This window comes from Temnothorax nylanderi, unplaced genomic scaffold, assembly GCF_030848795.1.
Source record: "Temnothorax nylanderi isolate EJ_2023f unplaced genomic scaffold, tnyl_v1.0 TNYL_tig1032_pilon, whole genome shotgun sequence".
In the NCBI taxonomy this organism is placed as follows: domain Eukaryota; kingdom Metazoa; phylum Arthropoda; class Insecta; order Hymenoptera; family Formicidae; genus Temnothorax; species Temnothorax nylanderi.
In genome coordinates, this window is record NW_027250094.1 from 1 (window position 1) to 7,911 (window position 7,911).

The 7,911-nt window shown below is 23.6% G+C and overlaps 1 pseudogene; it reads left to right on the forward strand.

Annotated features, from left to right (window-relative positions):
* Positions 1 to 12: 12 nt before the first annotated feature.
* On the forward strand, positions 13 to 5,256 carry LOC139786424 (NADH-ubiquinone oxidoreductase chain 5-like; annotated as a pseudogene).
* The last annotated feature ends 2,655 nt before the right edge of the window (positions 5,257 to 7,911 follow it).

Consider the following 7,911-nt stretch of genomic DNA (forward strand, 5'->3'; position numbering starts at 1 on the left):
TCAGCATGGGGGGGGTGTTGTATACTTAGAAACTAAGTTTAATTTAGGTGTGATAAAGGAATATTTGGTTGTAATTTTGCATATAATGCCTTTAGTTTTAATTTTAATAAATTTATTAATATTTATATATTTAAGTAGTTTAAAAGAAAACATTAATTTGTGGAATTAAAATTATATTTTATTAAAGTATCTTGAGTTATTTTAAATATTTTTGTTTATTATTATTTAATATTTTTAATATTTTTATTTTTATTTTTGTTAAGGTTAATAATAAATTATTTTGATTTTGTAATTATAATAGAATGGATAATAATAAGAATTAATTCTGTAAATATAGAAATTTTTATTTTTATTGATTGAATTTCAATGTTATTTATTAGTTTTATTTTTTTGATTTCTTCTATGATCATAGTTTATAGATATATATATATATATGGGGAAAAATTTATTGAACGTTTTATTTATCTAGTGATTTTATTTATTATGTCAATGGTTTTAATAATTATTTCTCCTAGGATTATTAGAATTTTATTTGGGTGGGATGGATTGGGATTAGTTTCTTATTGTTTAGTAATTTATTATCAAAATTTTATATCTTATAATTCAGGAATAGTTACTGTTTTGTGTAATCGAGTGGGTGATGTGGGGTTGTTGATAGGGATTGGATTAATGTTAATAAAAGGGAGGTGAAATTATTGGATATTAAGGGCGGATAAATTATTAATGTTTATAATATTATTAGCTGCGATTAGGAAAAGGGCTCAAATTCCTTTTTCTACGTGGTTGCCAATAGCTATAGCGGCCCCAACACCAGTTTCTGCATTAGTTCATTCTTCAACTTTGGTTACTGCTGGAGTTTATTTAATGATTCGATTTAATAGATTTTTATTAAGGAGTAAGGTAAATTTATTTTTATTATTTTTATCAGTTTTGACTATATTTATATCTGGATTAATAGCTAATGTTGAAAATGATTTGAAAAAAATTATTGCTTTATCTACCTTAAGGCAGTTGGGGTTAATGATAATGATTTTAAGAATGGGGATAAAGATAGTAGCTTTTTATCATTTATTAACTCACGCAATTTTTAAATCTATATTATTCATGTGTGCTGGGATTATTATCCATTCTATAATAAATAATCAAGACATTCGTTTGTTAGGGAATTTAAATAAAGTAATTCCTTTTACTATAATGAGGTTTATAATTTCTAGGCTAGCTTTATGTGGATTTCCATTTTTAGCTGGTTTTTATTCGAAGGATTTTATTATAGAAGAAGTGTATATATTAATAGTAAATATATTTTTATTAGTTTTAATTTTAATTTCTTTAATATTTACTGTTTCTTATTCTATTCGTTTATATTATTATATATTTTTTTTTAATATAAAATTCTATAGTTATTATGATTTAAAAGAAAATAGTTTAATGAATTTATCTATAATAATTTTAGTGATAATAAGAATTTTTGTAGGATCGGTGTTAAGCTGATTGTTTTTTTATGATTTATATGGGGCTTATTTAAGGGCGGGGTTGAAGCTATTAACTTTAAGAAGGTGTAGGTGTGGGTTAATCATTGGGATATTTCTAGCTTTTAATAATTTTCTTAGAAAATTTTATTATTTAAATTTTTATGTGAGTTCGATGTGGTATTTAAATTATTTATATTTGTGATTATATAATCCTTTAAATATTATGGGGGTAAAAGTGATAGAGGCAGATATATCTTGATTAGAATATTTAGGAAAAAATTCATTTATTTATATAATTCAATATTTTCGTGTTAAGTTTATATATAAAATATATATATTTGTATATTTATTTATTAATATTTTGGGATGAATATATTTATTATTTTAAAAATTTAAATAGCTTATAAAGGTATAAAAGCATAATATTGAAGATATTAAGAAAATTAGTAGATTTTTAAATAAATATATAGAATATTATTTTTATAGTGAAAATATAATGTTTTTTAAACTATATTTAAATTATTGATTATTTATTTTTAGAATATATAATATATAATAAGGAGTAATGTTGAAGGAAAATAAATAATATTTATTACTTATTCAGTTGATTAAAATTTTATTTATAATTAAAGAAAATTAAAGTAATATGATTTAGGAATTTATCATAAGTAATGAATTAGAAGTTCATTTTAAATTACTTCAACTAGAAAGTTAAAAAGTTTCAATGGGATTATTAACAATAATTTACCTCTATTTTGGTTTTAGTTAAAAAATCTTTAAAAGTTCTCTTAGATTTTTATATAAAATCAATTATTTAAGTCGAAATTAAATTGTAATTTTTTACTTTAAGAGGTAAGATATATGAGAAAATTTATAATTTTTAAATGCAATTTAAATGTTTTTATTTTAAACTAATATCCTTGAAAATGTTTTTTTGTAAATTTAGATTTTTCAATCAATGGACTGTTCTGAATATTCTAAGAATAAACCAAAAATTAGAATTATAATAAATATTATAGAAGTTAGGATTATTGGTAAATTAAATGTTTTAAATAAATGAATTAAAGGGATTAAAAGGGCGATTTCGATGTCGAAAATTAAAAAAATTAAACTAATTAAAAAAAATTGAATACTAAAAGGTATACGGGGAGGGGACATAGGATCAAAGCCACATTCAAATGGGGAAATTTTTTCTCGGTCTTGGAAGGATTTTTTTGAGATTAAGTAATTTAGTATTAGTAAAAATGTAGAAATTGTTAATAAAACACTAATTATATAAGTTAGTTGAATAATTATTTATATTAAAGTAAATTAAATTTTTTAATTGGAAATTAAATGTAATAAATTAATTATACTATATAAATGATAAAATTTATTAAAAGAAGATAAATTTATAAAAAATTAGAATCTTCATCAATAAATTGAGATGTATAAAAATAATCATACGACATCTACAAAATGTCAGTATCATGCAGCTGCTTCAAATCCAAAGTGATGATATGAAGAGAAATGAAGAATGTTTATTCGAAAAAGACATACTGTAAGGAATAAGGTTCCAATAATTACGTGTAAGCCATGAAATCCTGTAGCAATGAAAAAAGTTGAGCCATAAATTGAGTCTGCAATTGTGAATGGGGCTTCTTTATATTCGATAATTTGTAAGATAGTGAAATAAATTCCTAAAATAATAGTAAAATAAAGACTTTTTTTACTTTCTTTAAAATTTTTATTTAGTATAGCATGGTGTCTTCAGGTAACTGTTAAACCTGATGAAATTAAAATAATTGTATTTATTAAAGGAATATCAAAAGGGTTAAAAGGAATAATGCCTAAGGGAGGCCATAATTGTCCGATTTCCATGTTGGGGGCTAAGGAAGAATGAAAATAAGCTCAGAAAAAGGAAAAAAAAAATAAAATTTCAGAGATAATAAATAAAATTATGCCTAAGCGTATACCTCTGTAAACATTTAATGTATGACATCCTTGGAAAGTTGCTTCCCGAGTTACATCACGTCATCATTGAATTATACAAAAAAGAGTTCTAGGGATAGTTAAAATTATGGAGTATATATAATGGTGGAATCATCTTACTGTGCAAATTAGATTATTTAAAATTCTTAATGAAATAAGAATGGGTCATGGACTAACGCTTACTAGGTGAAAGGGGTGGTTCATAATTAAATTTCTCTTCTATAAAGAGTTGAGAGAATAGAGAATACATAGGCTTGAATTATAGACACAGAGATTTCTAGGATAAATAATAAAATTTGGGATATGATTATAATTATAAAAATTAAGAAGTTGTTGATTGATTGACCAGTTGATCCTAAAAGAGATAATAAAAGATGTCCAGCAATTATGTTTGCTGTTAAACGAATTGCTAAAGTAAGAGGGCGAATAATTAGTCTGATAGTTTCAATGATAACTATAAAAGATATTAATAAAAGAGGGGTACCCTGGGGAGTTAGGTGAGCCAATAGAATATTTAAGTAATTATAAATTCTGTAAATAATTAATCCAAATCAAAGAGTTAGGGATAGAGATAGACAGAAATTTATATGTCTAGATGCTGTAAAGATATAGGGGAAGAGCCCTAAAAAATTGTTAAAAAAAATTATTAATAAGAGCCTAATAAAAATAATTAGGTTAGAGTATGAATAGGAAATTAAGATTTTAAATTCTTGAAATAAATAAAAAATTAAATATTTTCATAATAAGATTAGTCGGGATGGGGTAAATCAATATTGGTAGGGGAGGAGGGTAAAAATAATAATTAATCTTAATCAATTTAATGAGAAATTTATAGATGATGAGGGATCAAAGATTGAGAAAATATTTATTATCATGATCAGTTAAAATAAAGTGATTTCATTGAGGGGTGAAGAAAATTAAAAGTTTGGGGGATTGGGGTAATTATAAAATATAAAAAAGATGAGATAGATAAAAGTAAGCTAATAGTTAAAATAATAATAATAGATCATAATAGGGGTCTTATTTGTGGGATTAAAGAATATTAATTTATAGAAATTTAATAATTTTAAATTGACAATTTAATGTTAAAGATTTAACTAATTCTTTCATTAAAAATAGGATCGATGTCTATTATATTTTGATTTAAAAAATCAATACTTTTATTATATTCAGTCATTTAATGAAGTTATTATAAGGTTTAATTAATTATTGTTAATAAAATAAGTTAGTCAATTTTTAAAGTTAATAAGGTTAGTAGATTCAATTACGATGGGTATAAATCTATGATTAGTTCCACAAATTTCAGAACATTGGCCAAAAAATAATCCAGGTCGATTTATAAATAATATGGTTTGATTTAGACGTCCCGGGGTTGAGTCTATTTTAATACCTAGGGATGGCACAGTTCATGCGTGAATTACATCGATTGATGTAGTTAGTAGGCGAATAGTTAAGTTGAATGGTAAAATGCATCGATTGTCGACATCAAGCAGGCGAAATTCATTGTTTTTTAATTGATTAGTGGGTAATATAAAAGAATCAAATTCAACATTGTTGAAATCAGAATATTCATATCTTCAGTATCATTGATGGCCAATGGTTTTAATTGTAAGATTATTAAAGTGAAGTTCATCAGTAAGGTAAAGAATTTTTAAAGAAGGTATGGCAATAAAAATTAGGATAAATATGGGGATGATAGTTCAAATTAATTCAATTGTATGGCCATGAAGTAAATATCGATTAATAAGTTTATTATAAGTTATTATTATTATTATAAAAGTAATTAACATTGTAATAAAAATTAAGATAATTATGGTAAAATCATGAAAAAAAATTATTATATCATAGGTTGGGGAATTTGAGTCTTGGAGATTTAATGATCATGTATTAATTTTTAATAAAAGAATTAATCTTTATAAGAGGATTTTAAGTCCATTGCACTAATCTGCCATATTAAAAAATTGCTGGGATTTCATTATATCTATGATTAAGGGGAGGATAGTTAGTATTTCATTCTAAGGATGGAGATAAAAAAAATATATTAATAAGTATACGTTTGGCTCTTAAAGCTTCTCAAATAGTGAATATTAAAATTATTAATCTAATAATAGAAATAAGAGATCCAATAGAAGAGATAATATTTCATGAGAGAAAATTATCGGGGTAGTCTGAATATCGTCGGGGTATTCCTCTTAGTCCTAGGAAATGTTGTGGGAAAAATGTTAAATTTACTCCGATAAATATAGAAAAGAATTGAACATTAAGGTAAAAGTTATTTAGGGTAAATCCAGAGATTAGAGGGAATCAGTGAATAAATCTAGCAATGATAGCAAAGACAGCTCCCATAGATAGAACATAATGAAAGTGGGCAACTACATAATATGTATCATGTAAGATAATGTCAATAGAAGAATTTGATAATATAATTCCTGTAAGACCTCCTATAGTAAATAAAAAAATGAATCCTATTGATCATCATAAGGTAGGATTATAGTTAATTTTTATACCATGCAAGGTTGAGATTCATCTAAAAATTTTAATTCCTGTAGGGATAGCAATAATTATTGTGGCTGAGGTGAAATAAGCGCGAGTATCTACATCAAGACCAATAGTAAATATATGATGAGCTCACACAATGAATCCTAAGAATCCAATTGCTACTATGGCATAAATTATTCCTAGAGATCCAAAGGTTTCTTTTTTTCCTCTTTCATTTATGATAATATGAGAAATTAAACCGAAACCTGGGAGGATTAAAATATAAACTTCGGGGTGTCCAAAGAATCAAAATAAATGTTGGTAAAGAATGGGGTCTCCTCCTCCAGAAGGGTCGAAAAAAGATGTATTTAGGTTACGATCTGTTAATAATATAGTAATTGCTCCTGCTAACACGGGTAAGGCTAGAAGAAGTAAAATAGCGGTAATTAAGATAGCCCAAACTAGAAGGGGAATTTTATCTATAGTAAAATTTTTATGATGTATATTTAAAATAGTAGAAATAAAGTTGATTGCACCAAGAATTGAGGATATACCTGCAATATGAAGGGAAAAAATTGAAAGGTCTACTGAAGAGCCTCTATGAAAAATATTTGATGCTAAAGGAGGGTAAATTGTTCATCCTGTTCCTACTCCATTGTTAATAAAATTACTTAGGGTTAATAATAAAATTGAGGGGGGTAAGAGTCAGAAACTTATATTATTTATACGAGGGTAGGCTATATCCGGAGATCCTAGTATTAGGGGCACTAAAAAATTTCCAAATCCTCCGATTATAAAAGGTATAACTATAAAAAAGATTATAATAAAAGCATGACCGGTTACTAGGGAGTTATAGATTTGATCATTGTTAATAAGGGGATTACAAGAACCTAATTCAAGGCGAATAATTATTCTTATAGAAGATCCAATTATTCCAGCTCAGATGGCGAAAATAAAATAAAGAATACCAATATCTTTGTGATTAGTAGAAAATAGTCATTTGTTCATATTAATTTATAAAAAATATAAAATGTTATGTCTGATTGAGGTAATAAATTGTAAATTTATTTAAGGAAGAAAAATTTTCTAACATTAGTTTTATGAAATTATGTTATAGTTTATAAAATAAAATATTAAATTGCAAGTTTAAAGAAATTAATTGATATTAATATATTATATTTATTAGATATTTATTTAATTAATTGTTATAGAAGTTATTTGTAGTATATAATATAAGGCTTTAAAATGAGAGTAAAAAATATGAGTTATGAAAGTAAGTAAGAAAGGATAAGATTTATAAAGGAATTATTATTTTTTAAACTTTGAAGGTTTAAAGTTTAGATTATGAACTTAAAATCTTTTTTTAAATAATTAAAATAATAAGGGATATTAGTAAGCTAGTTTGAATAAGAAAATTTAAATTATATATGAAATTAAGTTTAAAGATTAGAAGTTTAGATTTAAATTGATAAAAAAATATGGAATTAAGTATAATATTTACATAAATGTATAATATAATTAGAGATCTTAATATCATGATAATAAAAATAAAAAATAAGTTTGAATTTTGTAAAAAAATAAAAATTCTATATCATTTTATATAGAAAAATGAAAGTGGTGGCATTCTAGCTATATTTAATATAATAGTAAATATCATTAAATTATAGAATTTATTAAAATTTAAAATTGAATATTTAAAATTAAATAAAATTTTATAGTAAGAAATAAAAATAAATAAAATAAATAAAATAATAGAATAAAATAAGAAATATTTTAATCAAATTAAAGATTTTATAAAAATTAATATAATTATTCATCTAGTTTGATTGATTGAAGCATATCTTATAAGTATTTTAATATTATATAAATTAAATATTATATAAGGAGGAAGGATTGAACATGAAATTAAAATAAAAAAAATTAAAAAATTATGAATTTTTAATAGAGAGATTATATAAAAGGGCATGATTTTTTGTAAAGTTAATAAGAT